The 20,470-nt window shown below is 46.9% G+C and overlaps 1 protein-coding gene across 1 annotated transcript in view; it reads right to left on the bottom strand.

The window, feature by feature from the left end:
- Positions 1-20,470, bottom strand: part of LOC134575503 (membrane-spanning 4-domains subfamily A member 4D-like) — an 89,345-nt gene that overhangs the window by 57,301 nt on the left and 11,574 nt on the right. The gene's annotated exons all lie outside the window — the stretch shown is intronic.

The raw sequence follows: 20,470 nt of genomic DNA, 5'->3' as shown, positions 1-20,470 counted from the left end.
TTACATGGGGACTTGCATAAAAGGCCAGTGTGGCTACCAATAAATCAGTCCACATTACCCTCAACACGCAGCCTCATCTCGTGATTGTAGGAAACCGCTATAGCCACTAGCTCTTTTAAGAGCTGTACAGCTATACCGGATTCATGGTCTGCTTGGAGATTGCTTTGTGATTACTACAGTGCTACTCACACTAGGGGAGAAAGAAATATCTGGTGGTGAACACCCCTCATCTCATAAGGTGACCGCCACATTTGGTGGCAGCAGTGGGATGGTCCTTTATCCCCAAAAAAGCACTGAACGGATGGACAGCTGGTACAACAAGCTGAAGAGACTGTTGTAGAATGATTAGGCCCCTCATAAACTATACCCTTACTGGGCCCCTTTAATACTATACTCTTATATTCCTTTCATAGGCCTCATAGTTTAAATCTTACAAGAATGCTTTGTTCATAGAAATAGTGTGTCAGCAGGAAATGCTAGGATCCTGTTAAGTGAAACATTGTAGCAGATAGTCTTAATAAAATGTATAATTGCTGAAAAGGCCTTGAAGAACTAACCTTGAAAGACTAACATGCCAGTTACTCAAAATGGATAGCTGCCAAAGCCCCCCTCCCATCGAGTGAGCTCCTCGTGCCAGCAAGATGGTGCTGAAACCTGGAGGAGAACGTCATGACGTCAGCTATGACATGAGATGTAACACCCAGTGGGAAGGGCATTTAACTAACCACTTTACACCTAAGCCAATTGATAATGTTTTCTTGTTGATATCTTGATTTCTTTCAATGATGTAATTTTGCCTTTATAAGGGTCTGCGCACCCACTTTTTAACAGATGCCATTACATTTTCTGAAGTTCTTTCATTTAACCTGAACCTTGTGTCAGTGTGAATTTACTTCTGCGTATACGCAATTTAAACTATTTCTAATTTGGTCAGGAACAGATAGTCATTCAAACTTATTGGTTTGCTTAAAAGATTACTATATCAGTTGGCGCCCATCCGTGCGGCCTGGGTTATGCCCTGCTAGGGCAGCCGTCCAAGAAGACGCAGGGTGGATGAATCCTGGTGGAAGGAAGGAGATTGATCACCTCTGAATACACGGTAGAGTTTGCTGCAGCACCTGTCCGGTATGTTCCAGCCCCTGTGATTAACCTGCCCCAGCGTCTGAGATTGGCTGCCGAGAGGACATCAAAGACAGGTAATATCTTGCCCAGAGAACCTACACCTTACTTGTTAATACCTACTTTACCTGCACCTATTGACTATCTGTTACCTGGGTTTGCTTTTATTGGTGTGTCCTTACTTTAGTGCCCAGGTAGTTTATTTGCCTGTTTACCCCTTTTAGGTACCACGTGGCTGTGGTAGTAAGGAAAAAGGGGGGTGGATCTGTGGAAGTTTTCCTGGGGATCTTCTGTTTGCCTGTTTTCCTCTTTTAGGTGCCGAGTAGCTACGGCAGGAAGGAAAAAGAGGGGGGGAATCTGTGGAGGGGTGTAGACTCACTGCCTCCTGGGGGTTTCCCATAAGTGTCGCTTTGACTGCTAGCCTCATTGGACACCACTTTACTCTGCTTGTTGTTTGCAGAGAGGTGGAACACTGCAGCCTCGAGCGCTGACGCTGGGTGTTCCAGTTTAACTTTTGTGGCAGGTGGATTCAGGCAGGTATTGCTGTCTCCATCACCACGTGGTAGTGGGACTTGCGGGTGGGTCTGCAGGTGTACTACGGGATTGAAGTAGGTGGCTTTTGCCACATGAGTAAAGGAAAGGGATTATTGTCGAACTTATTTGAACTTATTTGAACTTATTTGAACTGTTGAACTTATTTGCACTGTGATGCATGTACTGTATTTACACTTGAATATTGTCTTTATTGTCTGTCACGCAAATTCCTGTGTTTACTTTCATCTTACTCTCTGTATTATTTACACTTTCCCCTCCTATTTCTCTTTGTTGAGAGAAGTGATTGGTCACACACTTTTTGCCACGCTCCAATCCGCGGCTACCTCGGGTAGGCGGAATCAGTGACTAGTCTACGTTTTGGGAAGACATACGTTGGAATTTATTCTTACGTAGCAGTCGAGCACTGTAGACATTCTCTTTCTGTTTCTCTTTCTCTATATTTGGGACGCCTTATATAGGAAGCATGGGACAGAAGTTAGGTAAACCCAATAAGGGTTGGTTAGCATGTGATTTGGTGGAAGATAGAGAAGGAGAAGAGATGGTTAAAAAGGTTGATAAAATTGCTAAAGTGTGTGGAATTGCCGTACCCCCGTGCGGTAGATTGTAGCCAGAGAACTGGCGTAAGTTACTGACAGAAAAGAAAGGAAAGCTTTTAGATCATGATTTAGTCCGGACAGCGGAGGCTTGGTACCGGGTGGCAAAGGCTATTCAGCAAGAGGGATGGATTGAGGAAGAGGTTGATCATAAAGGTGTAAAACTGTTTGTGTACCATAAAAACTTTTTTGCCGGGAAGCTCTCCCAGCCGGCGCCTGGTTATGGCGCACACGAGGTGACCTCTCCCAGCATCACTTCAGCAATGATTGAAAAGCAACTGACCATAGCTCCCGTTCCTAGTCCCCTCCCTGCCACTGCCCCTGTTTACCCAGTCCTGAATGCTGATGGATCCATATTTTCCCCACCATCAGTCCCGCAGCTCCCATCATCCTCATCCAACCCTTCACCCCGTCCATCTCCCTCTAGCCCCTTCCATCCCTCCAACATGACCTCCCTCCGGCCATCCTCACCCACATGCCCCCGTGCCTGTCCATCTTCCACTTCTCCTCCCACTGACCCATCCCCTCTGCCTGTCTCTCCTCCTTTTGCCTCCCCTACTTCCCCCGTCCCACCTTCTCCTCCTCCTACTCCTCCAGTCCAGCCTACTCCACCCTCTCCCCCTCCTACTCCACCCGCTTCTCATCCCTCCCCTTCCGCGTCCTCATGTCCGTATCCTCTGTATCCTTCCGCCCTTCCTAGTCCCTACCCGTCACCACCGCCCTACGCCTACTCCACCCAAATGTCTTGGCCCTTCTCATATACTTATCCGTCACTTCCGCCCTATTCATCCATCTCCCCTGTGCCTCCCGTAGTCACGCAGCCAGCCCCTCTTACACCTGCCCATGCTATGCCCTCATCCAACATGGCCGCCACTTCCTCACTGAACCCAAACGTCACTTCCTTCCACGCCTCCAATATGGCGACCCCCAGTAACACAGCACCTCTTATGCCAGTCCTTCCGAATGACTTGCTACCACCGACACTTAGTACACCAGCAGCCCCGGCCGGAAGAGTGCCACTCCTGCCCCCAGCCTTGACACCCCAAGTAGTGCACCCCCCGGGAATCCGGGTGACACAAGCAGATGAATCTGACTCGGTTAGCTCCCATGGCTACCAGATGCCACCGGACGCCAGGGAAGCTTCGCCCCAATCATCCCGGCGTTCTCTAAACGACCCCTTCGGCCGCAGACTTCAGGGAGACAAGGCCCCTATAATGTATGTCACCTTTAACCCAACGCAAGCAAGTACACTGATGAAATCACTTCCTGACCCTGAAAAACAGCCCATGCCCTTCTACAGAGCAATAGTTCAGATCCAACAAACTTATTCCACCGCTTGGCGAGACTTATTGAGCCTTTGTGCCATTAAAGCTGGAGATGCCTACTGGCCTAGCATTGCCCGCCACCTCTGTACTAATTGGTTAGCCAGTGACACAGATTATATGTCTGGTATTGAGTTCTGTGACCAACTGAGGGCCTGGGCTAAAGATAAGCTTGCAGATTTAGCAGCAGGCCTTAACGACATTATTCGGGAAAAAGGTGAATCTGTAGAAAGATGGGGGGCGGGGCCAAGCCAGCAAGCGGAGCAGACGCATGAAGGCTGAGCTCCTGCTGGATTCCTCGACTAGGACCGTTAACTCGCTAAAAACCGAGACATAAAACTTCCGTGATACCCTACCTGTATAGAGAAGGTCCCGCTGATACGCCTGACGCTTTCCACGAGCGATTCGGTGATCGGGAACCCACGATGGCTGGCTGGGGCCTACACGCGACGGAGACAGGGAGAGACGGCCGCTCTCCCAGTCCACGAACCGGAGGAAATGACCTGCCAGCAACCTGTCCCCCCCCCCCCCTGACCGGCGGGGGTTATCCCGGTCCAAGCGGGCACACACCTACCCGGAGAGAAGGGGAGGTGAAACCAAACAAGCCAATGACTGTTTCAGCAGCCGACGCGCCAAACATGGCGGAAACCACGTGCCTCCCCCTCCATCAGTCCGAGCTTCAGACTAAGTTGGAGGCTATCTTCAATGCCTTTTGGCTTAAACTGGCGAACCGGGCACTCCAACAAGCCTCCCCGCAAACAAGCAGGCACTCACCTGATCGGCTCCCCTCTCACGCTGAGCACCGAACCTGGGATCGCACAGCAAAGATGGTCACAAGGGGAAACCGGAAAAGGCCACACACTCCAACCAAGCTCAAGAGACTAAACAGAAAGCAGCCGGCGGAACGCAACATGGAACCCTGCCAAAGGCCCACAGCATTCCTGGGACTTCCCACCCTAGGGACTAAATTGATTTACATAACCACATCGGCACCCAGAGACCCGAAACCATTCCGGCGCCAAAGAACCCGCCCGGCAAGTTCCACAGCCGACCTGACACACGGCCCCAGCTGAGAAAATCACCTGGACACCACTCTTTACCTCGAAAGACCCACACTACCCGGGCACACAAGCAGCCCCTCACAGGGCTAGCCACTGCTTGGCATCCTGCAGCTGCCCAGGAGGTAATGGCACAAAGCTACACACAAGCTCACACAGTCGGGGGGTTCACAAACGACTGCTACTACCCCTGGCCCACCTGTCAAGCCTCCAGAGCCAGCATCGGCTGATCGGAGTGGACTGAATGTTTGATACCTCATGTTCTTTGTTTCTTTTTGGTTGCACATGATTTCTCTTACTACTTGTTGCCTTCACAACCCAATGGCATTATTATTTGTTACCTTTATGACCCAGTGGCATTAAGCTCAGGCACACTGACACAGCCTGTATATTCTGAATGTGTACAGCTTACAACATATAGAGCCTGAACACCTATCTTATAACAAAAAAAGCATACCCCATGTCTAGACCCAGTTAGATTAGTGCACACCCAAGGCTGCACTAAAAACGTAGAATTGTATAAGTTTTGTGCCTAGACATTATCTCAGCGTATTCAAAAATTGAGCAAGCTTGTTTAGTATCTGCAAGCACTTCTATAGTCTCTCTCAGGACTCAAGCGCAGACCTATGATTCCACCTGTTTAAATATAAAATATTAAAAATGTGCTGTATGCTGACATTTCCTAACCACTATCGCTTATGCAATGTTTGTACTTATACTCTTGTGGAATGTCATTATCTAGCTAATTGTTATGCTATGCACTATCAAAAATAAAGAATATAAAAAAAAAAAAAAGAATCTGTAGAAAGATTTCATGCTAGACTTTTCCAAGTGCTCACTGACCTAGGGTTTGAACTCAGCAACAAAATACACGCTCAGATGCTTTCTGGTGCCTTTGTTCAGGGCATCAAAGACTCTATACGTAAGGGTATTATTGCTGCCCGCCCTGAGTATAGAGTGGTTCCCCTTGACAAGCTGCTCCTAGTTGCCAGGAGCTTAGAAGCTGCACAGGTTCCGAGGAGACCTCATCCTACTCCCCTTATGGTGTCATGACCACCGATCCCTAAAGGCACTAAGCCTGCAGATTGGATCTGCTTTAACTGTGGGGAAAAGGGCCATTTTAGGAGTGATTGCCCCGCGCCCCCTAAACCCCAAATATCATCCAGGCCTAAAACTACCACAAAGGCCCCAGCACCTCCCTCACCTGATTCAGCCCAAGAAGACTAGGACATTGGCAAGCCTGTATCATTAACCCCTGTCATGGCAGTATCCGCAGGGGAACAAGGGGGGCCATTAGCCACTGTTACTTTGCCCATTGAAGGTCACCCCACCACATTCCTTGTTGATACAGGTGCAGCCCGAAGTGTTCTGCGAGAACAAGACCTGCCTGATTCTTCATTTCTGTCCAATATTGATGTCTCCTGTGTGGGAGTGGATGGTCTTCCAAGACAAAGTCCATTAACTACTCCTTTACGGGTTGGCAGCTGCCCTAGTCTGCTTGCCCGTTTTGTGGTGTCATCCACATGTCCCATTAACCTGTTAGGTGCTGATGTGCTTTCCCGCCTGCAGGCATCAATCACTTTTACACCTGATGGCCAAGTGGAATTATCTTCAGCCCTGTCTGATTCAGATACCTCAGCCTTGTGTTCCTTACCTCTGATGCTCCATCTAGAGAAACCCCATGGTTATGCAGAGGGCATGAGGGACAATTTCCCTGAATCTCTAATGAACAGTGTCCCTGAGACTTTGTGGTCCTCAGGCCCGGAGGACATAGGCCATCTTAAAGTCCCACCAGTGTTGGTCAAGCTCATTCCAGGGGCAAAGCTACCAAGAAAGTCCCAATACCCATTGAAACCTGCCCAGGCGGCAGCCATTACTAAGCAAGTCCAAGCACTACTGGAAAAAGGGGCCCTTGTTAAATGTGAATCTCCATGTAACACTCCTTTGTTTCCTGTAAAAAAGAAGACACCCAAGGGTGAACCAGAGAAGTACCGAAAGGTCCAGGACCTCAGAGCAGTAAATGAGGCAGCAGTTCTGGACACCCCAATTGTGCCAAATCCACACACACTCCTCTCTGGCGTTCCACCTTCTGCTAGATACTTCACAGTGATTGACCTGGCCAATGCATTCTTCAGTGTTCACCTGGAACCAAGCTGTCAATACCTGTTTGCCTTCACACATGAAAAACAACAATATACATGGACTGTTATGCCCCAGGGGGCACAGAATTCCCCGAGCCAGTTTGCAAAAGCTATGAGTACCATCCTTGACCCCTGGCAGTCTGACCATCAGGAGGTTGTCCTACTTCAATACGTAGATGACCTGCTCCTTTGTGGAGATGATGTCCCCACAACAGAAAAATGTTCTCTGGATCTCCTCTGTTATCTTGCAGATCAAGGATGTAAGGCGTCTCTTATCAAACTTCAATTCTGCCAGCCTACTGTAATCTTCCTAGGCCAGTGCCTGTCACATGGCACCAGACATCTCACACGTGATCGTGTCAGAGCAGTGTTAGCCATTCTGCCTCCAAAGACCACAAAATCCCTACATGCTTTCCTAGGCCTCATGCAGAGCCTGGATCCCTGAGGCCTCTCTGCTCATGCAACCCTTGTATGACGCTCTCAAATCAGACCCCTTCTGTCTGTCACCAGAAGCATTTGACAACTTCTATACTCTACAGCGTGCAATTGCCTCTGCCCCTGCTCTTGGCCTACCAAATTACGACAAGCCTTTCAAATTATTTGTGTCTGAAAGAAAAGGCCATGCTACAGGCGTCCTCACTCAACCACATGGTCCTGGCGGACGTCAGAGACCTATTGGATTCTTCTCCTGTCAACTGGATATCGTAGCCAGAGATACCCCCTCTTGCCTTCGTGCTGTCTTTGCAGCTCAAGAACTTATTGAGTGTACTGGGGACCTGGTTCTTGGCCACCCTCTTACTGTTTTGGCACCTCATGATATTTCTGCAATTATTAACCAGGTCCAAATCAAACATGTCACAGCTGCCAGACACCTTCGACTCCAGTGTCGTCTTCTACTACCTGACAACGTCACCCTCCAAAGATGCCAGGTTTTAAACCCGTCCACTCTTCTGCCACTCCCTGAGGGGGGTACCTATTATGGATTCATCATGGATGAAGGATATGTCCTACTCCTTACACACACCCTTGCAAAACTGCTCCCCAATTTGCCTCCCTGTGAAGGGCCTGAATATGCTTTTTGCACCATGTGGTACAAACCAACCATCAACCCTGACCCTCGCTATGAAGATGAACTTTTTCAATTGGTTGAGGTAACATTCACCTTACAGAACTTCTACTATGATACTGAAGGTAACAGCATGGCTTTAGTCCAACTGCCACATGAACTTGAACATCTGTACCATCACTGGGACACAGCCATTCCACATGTCCCTGTAACCAAGTCAAAGACTAAGTCATGGGGTGATCTTGGGCCTATGGCGAAATTATGGGCCACCATGGATACTTCACAACTTCAAGAAAAAGGCGTTGCCAGGTATCCATCAACTGAACGTGAACATATAAGAGCATGGCCACGTTACTTTCTGGAAGAAGAATTTGAAGACCTGGTCATACAGCATGACTATGATTCAGAAACCCCCCATGACTGCTTTGAACAGATGAAAATGGAAACAACACACCTACCAACCATGCATGAGGATCCACTAACAGATCCTGACATCACCCTGTTTGTGGACGGCTCCAGGTATGCTGATGAAGAAGGAAAATATCATACAGGATATGCCGTCACCACAACAGATGAAATTATTGAGTCATCATCGCTACCATCAACAAAGTCTGCACAAGAAGCTGAATTACAAGCTCTAACTTCAGCATGCAAGATCTCTGAAGGAAAACGCGCCAATATCTACACAGATTCAAGATATGCACTGGGCGTGGCTCATGACTTCGGACTAATTTGGAAAACAAGAGGATTTCTTACTACCGCCGGTACACCAGTCAAGCACAGTTTTGCAATCAAGGAGCTGATGGATGCCCTCCTACTTCCAGAAGAAGTGGCTGTTTTGAAGATAAAAGCACATGGGGGGGGGGGCGTGGCCTGACTGGGAAGCAGTGCAGTCGCATGAAACTAGAGCTCCCAGGCCTCAAGCAGATAACTTGCTAAAATCGGGGGCAAACTTAACTAAACTGGCCCCTCATACACCGCTTCTTACTCTGCAGACACCGGCGAACAAGGGGATACCTTATATGCCAGGAAAACTCGCAGGAATGACCGAGCTGAGGACTGGGGCCTATACTAAGCAGGGCAACGGAGAGGCGGCCGCTCTCCCAGCCCATAATCGCACGCAGCACCCGCAGCAAACGACTACCCCCCCCCCCCTTTGGACCGGTGGGGGTTATCCCGGTCCCACACGCATTGACTGGCGAAACCCAGAAGAAACTAACAGCACCAAACTTGCAAGCAATCCATGATACTAAAATGGCGGACAAGCAACCTCGTGGACAAACGGGGCCTTCACTACGAAGCTCCAACACGCCTGACTCCCTTGATACCCGCCTAAACAAACTATTTGACGCCTTCTGGGCTAAGATCGCGGCCCGACACAAGGCTGAGCGAACCCAACTACTAGTGAGCGGTGATGCGGAGGGCCTACATGGCGGCACAGACCGGAGCGGGACCAGGCTGCCCTCGGGCGAAGCCGTGCAACCACAGCCCAAGACACTCCAAACCAGCCCATCTGGGCCTAGGGCCACCAGGGGATCAACCCCGGAGCATCGGCCACGCAGGCAGAGACCTGTACGCCGCAGGCGGCACACCTTCCACCCCAGGATCTCCAGACCTACCCCGAAAGGGAAGGACTCGGCCTTTCATAGCCCCCGAGTCCGCGGCCGCAAGGTGCCGGCTCTACAACGGGCCCGGAGCGGGAGGGCACCACCGACTAGCTCCCGACCGACCGCCAAACTCCATACCACCCCACGCAAGCTTCAAAGGGCGCGGCAACACGCATCTGTGGTAAGAACCCCTCCAGCGCACAAAACACTGAGCCCAGCGAAGCCACCAGCAACACAGAAGGGAAAACTGCCGGGATACAGACCCCAGCCCTACATCGAACTTTGCAAGCCACGGAGAGCCGAATCCCTGATTACAGACCAGCACAACCTCCTACCTGGGACTTACACTGACATTAACTCACCCTCCTCAATCTGCGACTGGACACACCAGGGTAGGAGAGCAGAGCAGCGGGAACCAGGCAAACGACGGCCGAGCGGCATTGGCTGACTGTGACTAACATTACCTCACAATACGTAAAGCAGAGCCCGTGTCTCCTTACTTTTTTCCTTTTTCTTTTATCACTTTTCTCTAATGCCGTTGTAATTTTAAGTTTAAATTTATATGTGCCAGAGCAAGGGCCCATTCAACATGAGACCTAACCGGATTTAAGCAAGCTAGCAACATAGCATGATAAATATAGTCAGCACAGAACTAAATCAGCAGGTTCTAGTCTCTCCTATTATAATGGTATAGGCTCATTTACCCTAGACCGGCCTAAATTACCTGTCATAACCGACATTTACTTACCTTGCAAACTAATGTATCAGTAGTTATATAATTCTCTCCTGGGTCTGCACCCTCAGTCTGTAACTAGTGAGCAAAGCGTGTTAATCTTATTCCCTACCTATCGACGTACCATAGGATTGCAAACTGCATTGTAAGCATAAATGTACCTCCTCCTGTTACCCGAAGTTCAAAGCCTAATTAATCTAGCATGAAACCATGTAAATGTGAAGCAACTTATTGTTTTCCAGCGTGTTTATATAATTTGTTTTCCAGCGTGTTTATATAATCTGTGTAACCTGTACGGATAACTCTACTGTTAAACCTTCGAAAAAAAAAAAAAAGAGGCTGCTACTCTTGGGAATACATGCAACTATTGTGTACACTTATGCAAACTATATGTCTTATATGCATTAACCCATCACTTTATTTTCTGTACTGAACCATCATATGCCTCAATAAAAACAAAGATTGACAAAAAAAAAAAAGCACATGGGAAGTTGGACTCGGATGAAGCAAAGGGCAACCATCTAGCTGATCAAGCTGCAAAGCAAGCTGCAAGAGGACCACAGGAAGTGGAAAGAAGAGTGTCCGGAAATGAAGAAACTCCAATATTCACTTTGCAGACTCTTCCAACCGATCTAAAGATCTTACGAGAACAACAGGCTACAGTAGCCCCCGAAGAAATACAAAAATGGAAACAGAAAGGGGCTGTTCTAAAGGATGGAGTGTATTACAACAACCTCAGATTCTGTCTCCCTAAGAGTTTGTACCCAGCAGTTGTTCAGTGGGCCCATGGCCCTGCACACTTATCAAAAGATCTGATGAATGCCCTTGTACAGAAGTACTATGAAGCTCCTGGAATTACCACGCTAATCAATAATTACTGCAAGGCGTGTGTCATCTGTGCTAAATGTAATCCTGGGAAAACAGCTAAAGTCCCCTTGAAGCACCTGGCTAAACCCATGTATCCATTCCAAAGAATCCAGATAGATCATATCCAGATGCCAAAGAGTGGCAACTATGAATATGCACTAGTAATAGTGGACATGTTCTCAGGCTGGCCAGAAGCCTACCCAGTGATTAACATTACCGCCAAAACAACAGCACGATGTCTACTTACAGAAATTGTGTGTAGATTCGGATTGCCGGAAGTTATTGAAAGTGACCAAGGTCCGGCCTTCACAGCATCAGTTACCAAAGAAATTTGGACTGCTCTAGGAGTGACTCTTGCTTTTCATACCCCTTACCACCCACAGAGTAGTGGTAAGGTGGAGCGTATGAAAGGTACCTTGAAAACTAGAATGTTAAAAATGTCACAAGAAACAAAAATGCCCTGGCCAGAAAGCTTGTCAATAGCCCTGTTCAGTGTCAGACATACACCCAGAGGAAAGCCCTCATTGTCCCCGTATGAGATTCTATTTGGGACTGCACCCAGACTAGGTTGCTATTTTCCCCAACAATTGCAGCTTCAGACTGATGTTTTAGTAGATTATGTGACTGAACTTGCAAGTGCCTTAAACAAAATCCATGCCCAAGTTTTCTCTTCAATTCCAGATCCTGATTCTGACACAGGCAACCACAGTCTACTTCCTGGTGATTGGGTCCTAGTCAAGAAATTTGTGCGAAAACACACTCTGGAACCAAGATTTGAGGGACCATTCCAGGTTCTCCTGATCACCGCTACCTCTGTCAAGCTGGCTGGTAGGCCACATTGGATTCACGCCTCCCATTGCAAAAAGACACCCGCTCCAGAGGAAGCTGATTCTGCACAACCATGTACTTCTGGTACCTAATCCCCTTGATTGGCCTCCTTAAAGCCCAGCAAGTGGCCATTAATAAAGATGCTAGTGGGTACACCTTCTGGTATAATTCATCATGTACCCGCGTAGCCACCTTTACCTTTGATTACTGTGATATTGTAGATTGCCCATTCCCTAAATCACAGATTCAAGCCATTTATAAAGATATACCACAAGCAAAAGACCCCTATGTTTGTGTAGTTGATAAACAGTGGGGGCACAACTGTAACCATTGGGGGGCGGCGGGATGGAATGCCGGGCCTGCCTGGGGTTACAAACCAAAAAGTGACTTATCAAAGGTAGATGACCATGGTAGATCCCTCCTTCAAAGAATGACTTTAAGAAAGCCTGGAGGAGGTACACCTATGAAATTAATGTTAAATATTGAGCATCCCGGCCCAGAGGATGCTGATCAATATGTAATGGGAATGTATTGGAGAAGAGGTTCCTATAACAAATTAGGTCATTTTTATCTCAAAGACATGTGTCACTCTCCAGAGTGGCAAGGGGCTGAACATATGGTCCCAAATCCACTGAAACCACATATCCAGTCCTTTAGGGACATGATGGCCATTGCTAACCCTACTTTTGAAGATACTATGGCCGCTGAAACGGGCTTTAATGATATAAATTTGTGGTTAGAATGGATGAGATATAATGCCAATAAGCATAATAGAACTGCCTGTTATGTATGTGGAGGTGCTCGACCCCATCTTGGCACCGTCCCCTTAACTATCCCTTTGGAAATAGAAAATAGTTTTCTAAGTCTTTTTGCCTTTAATTATGGTTCCAACCAGTCCCTCTGCAGAGCATGGACAGCAGAGTACCCTCTCTTAGTTGGAAATGTCAAACCCCCAGATGGAGTTACAATTTACAAAGGTAATTATACTTGCTATACCAACTATGACGGAACTGGTAAATTTGTGGGTAACTTTTCAAAAGGTTATTGTACCACCTACAGAACTGTCCCCAAACACCTGCTACAGCATCATACCAGGTCACTGGGGGATATTTACTGGATATGTGGGGATTTAATGATAAGATCTAGACTGGAGATTGAATGGTGGGGTGAGTGTGCCCTAGCTAAAGTCATCATGCCCATACACATTATTTCCGATAACCATACTGATACACCCGGCCCACCACATGCACCAGCCAGAGCCAAACGAGAAACCCCAGTAAAAGGCAGTTTTGACCCACACGTTTACATAGATGCCATTGGGGTGCCTAGGGGGGTACCTAATGAATTTAAAGCTAGAGATGAAGTTGCAGTAGGTTTCAAATCACTGTTCACTATAGTCACTGCCAATAAAAACCTTAACTGGATAAATTATATCTATTACAACCAACAGCGCTTTGTTAATTACACCAGGGATGCCCTCCAGGGTTTAGCCGAACAACTACAAGCCACATCCCAGATGACCTTCCAGAATAGACTGGCCTTAGACATGATTCTAGCCGAGAAGGGGGGTGTATGTAAAATACTACCCGACACCATGACTTGTTGCACCTACATTCCAGAAAACACAGGCCCTAATGGTAAGGTCACCCTGGCCATAGAAAAATTAAATAAACTCTCAGAAGAATTGAAAAATAATTCTGGGGTGACAGATCCCTGGGAAAAATGGTTTGGTTGGATGACTGGTTGGCAGAAAGCTTTAGTTCATATTGGTATGGCTCTACTAATTTTTCTTTTTATTCTTGCTCTTCTCGTTTGTTGTGTCCTCCCATGCCTCAGAAAATTCCTACAGAAGACTGTAGACCAAACGACACCAACCTTTACTCATCTGGAAATTGGTGATCAAGATCTCACATCGCCCTGCATTCCGCTACTGTCAGGGTACCTGAGGTCTCTACCTCTAAAAGAGGTAGAGACTTAGTAGTTTATCCGTCCAAACGAGCTGTTTCCTTCGTTCCTCGCGGTTCATCCAGTCACTTAAACACCGACCGCGAGGAATCCACGTCCTTATCTAGCGGGACGCTCAATACGTGACGTCATGACGCTATCACGAGCGACCTGCCACTCAAGTGTCCGATATCCAATCGGTACTTGTCAGAGGCGTGTCTACCATCCGGAGCCAGGGTATTTAAGCTTACTTCTCACTTCAGCTCATTGCCCTGTCGTGGTTCTAGCTTGTCTAGTCACTCAGTGCTCTGGTATTCTAGTTTGCTCTATTGGTTTTGACTCGGCTTGTTGTACTACCCTGCTTATCTCTGTTATCCCTTGACCCGGCTTGTCTCTCGCTTATCTGTCTTCTCGTTCCCTCGACCTCGGCTTGTCTCTGACTATTCTCTATTACTCTCGGTACGTTAGTCCGGCCATTCTAAGGCCCGGTATACGTACCTTTCCACTCTTTGTACCCTGCGTGTTGGATCCCTGTCCCGATCCTGACATTACGACAGGGCCAATGGATCCTGCAGGTACAAACAGTCAGCTTGGTTCTTCTGATCCCAGGTTTGACGCCATGGAGCATAGGATGGATCAGATGGCTCTAGCACTACAGGCACTTTTGTCTCGTGCTAGTAACCCACCTGAGGAGACACGTACTCCTTCTATTTCTCCTGCAGTCTCAGGTCTAGAGGTAGCCACTGTAGGTGCTTCTTCCCGTATTACCCCACCAGTACGTTATGGCGGGTCACCGGAGAAGTGTCGTGGCTTTCTGAACCAGATTAGCATCCATTTCGAATTACAACCCCGCTCTTATCCTACAGATAGAGCGAAGGTTGGATTTGTTATTACTTTACTCATTGAGAAAGCTCTGAGATGGGCCAATCCTTTATGGGAGAATGATAGTCCACTAGTCTATAATTATAATGCCTTTGTAGCTGCGTTTAGAAGAACTTTTGACCCTCCTGGTAGAAAGGTCAATGCAGCTAGATTACTGTTGCGCCTTAGACAGGACAATCAAACACTTGTGGATTATGCACTAGAGTTCAGGTCCTTGGCGGCAGAAGTTAAGTGGAACGAACAGGCTTATATAGATGTGTTTCTGAATGGGTTATCAGATGTAATTCTTGACGAGGTCGCTACTAGAGAACTCCCTGAGAATTTGGAGGATTTAATTTCTTTTATATCTCGTATTGATGAACGCCTAAGAGAGAGGCAGAACACTCGAGATAGGACCCGTAGATCCTCCTTTAAACTAGCGCCTACCTTTCAAAATTCTGAGTTCGAGGACTTACGTATTTCTGAACCTATGCAGATAGGCAGTACTCATCTCACAGAGAGGGAGAGACAGTACAGGAGAAGGGAGGGTTTATGTATGTATTGTGGAGTCAGAGGTCATTTACGCCTAAATTGTCCTAATCGTTCGGGAAACGCTCGCACCTAAGTTTCTCTAGAGGACAGGCCTTGGGTGTTTCTACTTTGTCCTCTGTTCACAACTACAAAGAGCTCAGGCTTCTGTTACCCGTTTCTTTAAAATGGGAAAAGGGAGTAGTAAAGACTATGGCACTAATCGATTCTGGAGCTGCTGAGAGCTTTATAGATCAGGGTTTTGCTGCCAAGCATGCTATTCCATCCCAGTTAAAAGAGACACCACTGGCTGTTGAGGCCATCGATGGTAGACCGTTACTTGAGCCTGTTATTTTCCGTGAGACCATACCGATTAACTTAACTGTTGGCATCCTACATAGAGAGGACATATCCTTACTGCTCATTTCTTCTCCGTCTATTCCCATAGTCCTGGGGTACTCCTGGTTGAGGAGACATAACCCTATTATTAATTGGGAGTCAGGGGAGATAATTTCATGGGGACAGAATTGTCAAGAGAAATGCTTGCGGAAGGTCTCACCTCTCTGCTTAACCAACACCCCGGCTAACTCTGACAATCCTACAGAGACACAAATTCCGCCTCAGTATCTAGATTTAAAGGCAGTATTTGACAAAAAGAAAGCCGATACCTTACCCCCACACAGGTCCTTTGATTGCAAAATTAACCTACTCCCTGGTACCATGCCGCCCAGAGGTCATGTATACCCGTTATCTACGAAAGAGAACTCAGTTCTAGAGGAGTATATTCACGAAAATTTAGACAAGGGATTCATTAGGAGGTCCTCCTCTCCTGCCGGGGCTGGATTTTTTTTTGTTAAAAAGAAGGATGGTTCTTTAAGACCTTGTATTGATTATCGAGGCCTAAATAAGATAACCATTAAAAATGCCTACCCGATTCCCTTGATCACCGAACTCTTCGATCGTTTGAAGGGCTCTACAATTTTCACCAAGTTAGATCTCAGAGGGGCATATAACTTGGTGAGAATCCAGCAGGGACATGAGTGGATGACAGCATTCAATACTCGATATGGCCACTATGAATATACAGTTATGCCTTTTGGGTTATGCAATGCACCAGCTGTATTCCAGGATCTGATAAATGAGGTTCTTAGGGAATTTCAGCAAGATTGCATCATTGTATACCTAGATGATATACTCATACATTCTAGTGAGATTGAGACTCATCACAAGCAAGTCAGGAGGGTTTTGCACAAGCTTCTCCAGCATGGCTTGTACTGCAAGTTGGAGAAATGTAGCTTTGATCAAACCCAGGTAACCTTTCTCGGCTATGTGATCTCTGGGGAGGGATTTAAGATGGATCCGGATAAGCTCCAGTCCATTCTAGAGTGGCCTTTACCCAAAGGTCTTAAAGCCGTACAGAGATTTATTGGTTTTTCTAATTATTATAGGCGCTTTATTAAGGGTTATTCTTCAATTATCGCGCCTATCACCAATATGACCAAACAGGGGGCTGATACTAAGAATTGGACTACTGAGGCTCTTCTTGCGTTCAAAACTCTCAAGGAGCTTTTCGCTTCCGCTCCAATTTTAGTTCACCCCGACACTTCCCTGCCTTTCCTACTTGAGGTAGACGCATCAGAGACTGGTTTAGGTGCTGTCCTATCTCAAAGGTTGGGTGTTGATAAACCATTACATCCATGTGGATTTTTCTCTAAAAAATTGTCTGGTACAGAGAGCAGATATGACATTGGTGACAGAGAATTACTAGCGGTTATCAAGGCTTTGAAAGAGTGGAGACATTTATTGGAAGGTACATTACATCCTGTTACCATTCTAACGGACCACAAAAATTTGTCTTATATCGGAGAGGCCAAGCGTTTATCCTCCAGGCAGGCTCGTTGGTCGTTATTTCTTACCCATTTCAATTACGTTCTGACTTACAGACCTGGGTCAAAAAATTCTAAAGCCGATGCGCTATCTCGCCAATATGAGCCTTCTGCTACAGTTGAACCACTTTTGTCCTCCATTGTACCCAAATGCAATATTATTGCTAATACCAGTCTCAAAATCCATTCTCCGCTACTTGACCAGATCTTGAAGTCACAACATCTGGCACCCGGAAACACTCCTGAGGGAAGAAACTTTGTCCCTCCTGAACTCCAACTGGAGCTCTTACAATGTTTTCACGAAAGTAAAGTAGCTGGCCATCCTGGTATTCGCAAGACATACTCTCTGATATCCAAGGATTTCTGGTGGTCTTCACTACGAAAAGATATTGAGGAGTTCGTCGCAGCTTGTGAGACTTGTGCCAAGACTAAACAACCTCATACATCTCCTTGTGGTCTGTTACACCCCTTGGACATTCCTGAGAAACCTTGGTCCTGTTTGTCCATAGACTTTATCGTAGATTTGCCTGCTTCCAAGAGACAGACTGTTATTCTCACGGTGGTGGATAGATTTACTAAGATGGCCCATTTCGTGCCATTACCTAAACTTCCGACTTCTCCTGAATTGGCAGAGATTTTTGCGAGAGAGGTTTTTCGCCTACATGGGATTCCTTCGGAGATTGTTTCTGATAGAGGTTCTCAATTTGTCTCACGTTTCTGGAGATCCTTTTGTTCTCAAATGGGAATCAAATTGAACTTCTCCTCTGCCTATCACCCTCAGTCTAACGGAGCTGCTGAACGTACCAATCAAAAGATCGAGCAGTATCTACGTTGCTTTGTTTCCGAACACCAGGACGATTGGGTCGGTTTGATTCCTTGGGCGGAGTTCGCACACAATAACCTTGTTTGTGATTCAACTCGTTCTAGCCCTTTCTTCATGAACTATGGCTTTCATCCTTCAATTTTTCCTTCGGTTTCCTCTTCTCAGGGGATACCGTCGGTTGATGATCATGTCGCCAACCTGAAGAAATTATGGGATCAGACTCGACAAATTCTGTTACATAATTCCTCGTTATTCAAGAAACACGCTGACAAGCATAGAAGAGCGGCTCCTGTCTTTGTTCCTGGGGATAGGGTGTGGTTGAGTACTAAGAATATTCGCCTAAAAGTTCCATCTATGAAATTTGCTCCTCGCTACATAGGTCCTTACAGGGTTCTCACTCGTATCAACCCGGTTGCGTATCGCCTTGCTCTGCCACCTGCCTTACGCATTCCTAACTCTTTTCATGTCTCCTTGTTGAAACCTCTTATTTGCAACAAATTCTCCTCTAAGGTTTCCTCACCTCGTCCTGTTCAGGTGGAGGGTCGGGAGGAGTACGAGGTCAGCTCCATCATTGATTCCAGAATTTCAAGGGGAAAATTGCAATATCTGGTCAACTGGAGGGGATATGGTCCTGAGGAGAGGAGTTGGGTACCTCAGGAGGACGTTCATGCTTCTCGCCTTCGCAGAGCATTTCACCTCCGCTTCCCATCTCGTCCCGGTTCCTTCCGCCCGGTGGGCGTATCTGAGAGGGGGGGTACTGTCAGGGTACCTGAGGTCTCTACCTCTAAAAGAGGTAGAGACTTAGTAGTTTATCCGTCCAAACGAGCTGTTTCCTTCGTTCCTCGCGGTTCATCCAGTCACTTAAACACCGACCGCGAGGAATCCACGTCCTTTTCTAGCGGGACGCTCAATACGTGACGTCATGACGCTATCACGAGCGACCTGCCACTCAAGTGTCCGATATCCAATCGGTACTTGTCAGAGGCGTGTCTACCATCCGGAGCCAGGGTATTTAAGCTTACTTCTCACTTCAGCTCATTGCCCTGTCGTGGTTCTAGCTTGTCTAGTCACTCAGTGCTCTGGTATTCTAGTTTGCTCTATTGGTTTTGACTCGGCTTGTTGTACTACCCTGCTTATCTCTGTTATCCCTTGACCCGGCTTGTCTCTCGCTTATCTGTCTTCTCGTTCCCTCGACCTCGGCTTGTCTCTGACTATTCTCTATTACTCTCGGTACGTTAGTCCGGCCATTCTAAGGCCCGGTATACGTACCTTTCCACTCTTTGTACCCTGCGTGTTGGATCCCTGTCCCGATCCTGACAGCTACAAACTCTCCCCTATGACGATGAAATGCAGAAATTCTAGGAAGGGACAGCTAAGGGACAGCTTCCGTCTGTATGGGTTAGTCTACTGTGTGGAGAAGTGGTAGACAAGCCACCGTGGGATACCCATGGAGTGAAGTGTTCGAGAGCCGTACTGACGGATGAGCTGCAGCCTGTTAGGGTCAGATAAGGGATAGACTTGCACTTTGCATTAACACCAAGTTAGCGGTCATGGGGTTTATGTGTCTTTGGGCTAACAAATCTTCTGATATTAACAAATAAAGTTTATTCTTTTTAGTAATTAACATTTTATAGGGGGGACTGTTGTAGAATTATTAGGCCCCTCATAAACTATACCCTTACTGGGCCCCTTTAATACTATACTCTTATATTCCTTTCATAGGCCTCATAGTTTAAATCTTACAAGAATGCTTTGTTCATAGAAATAGTGTGTCAGCAGGAAATGCTAGGATCCTGTTAAGTGAAACATTGTAGCAGATAGTCTTAATAAAATGTATAATTGCTAAAAAGGCCTTGAAGAACTAACCTTGAAAGACTAACGTGCCAGTTACTCAAAATGGATAGCTGCCAAAGCCCCCTCCCATCGAGTGAGCTCCTCGTGCCAGCAAGATGGTGCTGAAACCTGGAGCAGAACGTCATGACGTCAGCTATGACATGAGATGTAACACCCAGTGGGAAGGGCATTTAACTAACCACTTTACACCTAAGCCAATTGATAATGTTTTCTTGTTGATATCTTGATTTCTTTCAATGATGTAATTTTGCCTTTATAAGGGTCTGCGCACCCACTTTTTAACAGATGCCATTACATTTTCTGAAGTTCTTTCATTTAACCTGAACCTTGTGTCAGTGTGAATTTACTTCTGCGTATACGCAATTTAAACTATTTCTAATTTGGTCAGGAACAGATAGTCATTCAAACGTATTGGTTTGCTTAAAAGATTACTATATCAGTACCAACGTTGAAAGATTTGCTGGAGAGCCAAGGACGCACGGCAAGTAATCGACCACGGCGAGAGCTGATTGCCAAACTACAGGAGCTTGACCAAACAGCAGTAAGGGCCAAACCAAATATCCCGATCACAGAAGAGGATGAAACGCTACGAATAGTTCGGTCAAGATTAGCGATATATGGGCCGAATCCCTCTGAGGAGCAAATTGCCCAAATATTCAGCACCGTGGAAGCTGACGCCCGGGAG

The sequence above is a fragment of the Pelobates fuscus genome, chromosome 10 (genome assembly GCF_036172605.1).
Source record: "Pelobates fuscus isolate aPelFus1 chromosome 10, aPelFus1.pri, whole genome shotgun sequence".
NCBI classification, from domain to species: Eukaryota; Metazoa; Chordata; class Amphibia; order Anura; family Pelobatidae; genus Pelobates; species Pelobates fuscus.
The sequence above is the reverse complement of the archived record's forward strand: the minus strand, read 5'-3'. Positions and strand labels throughout refer to the sequence as shown.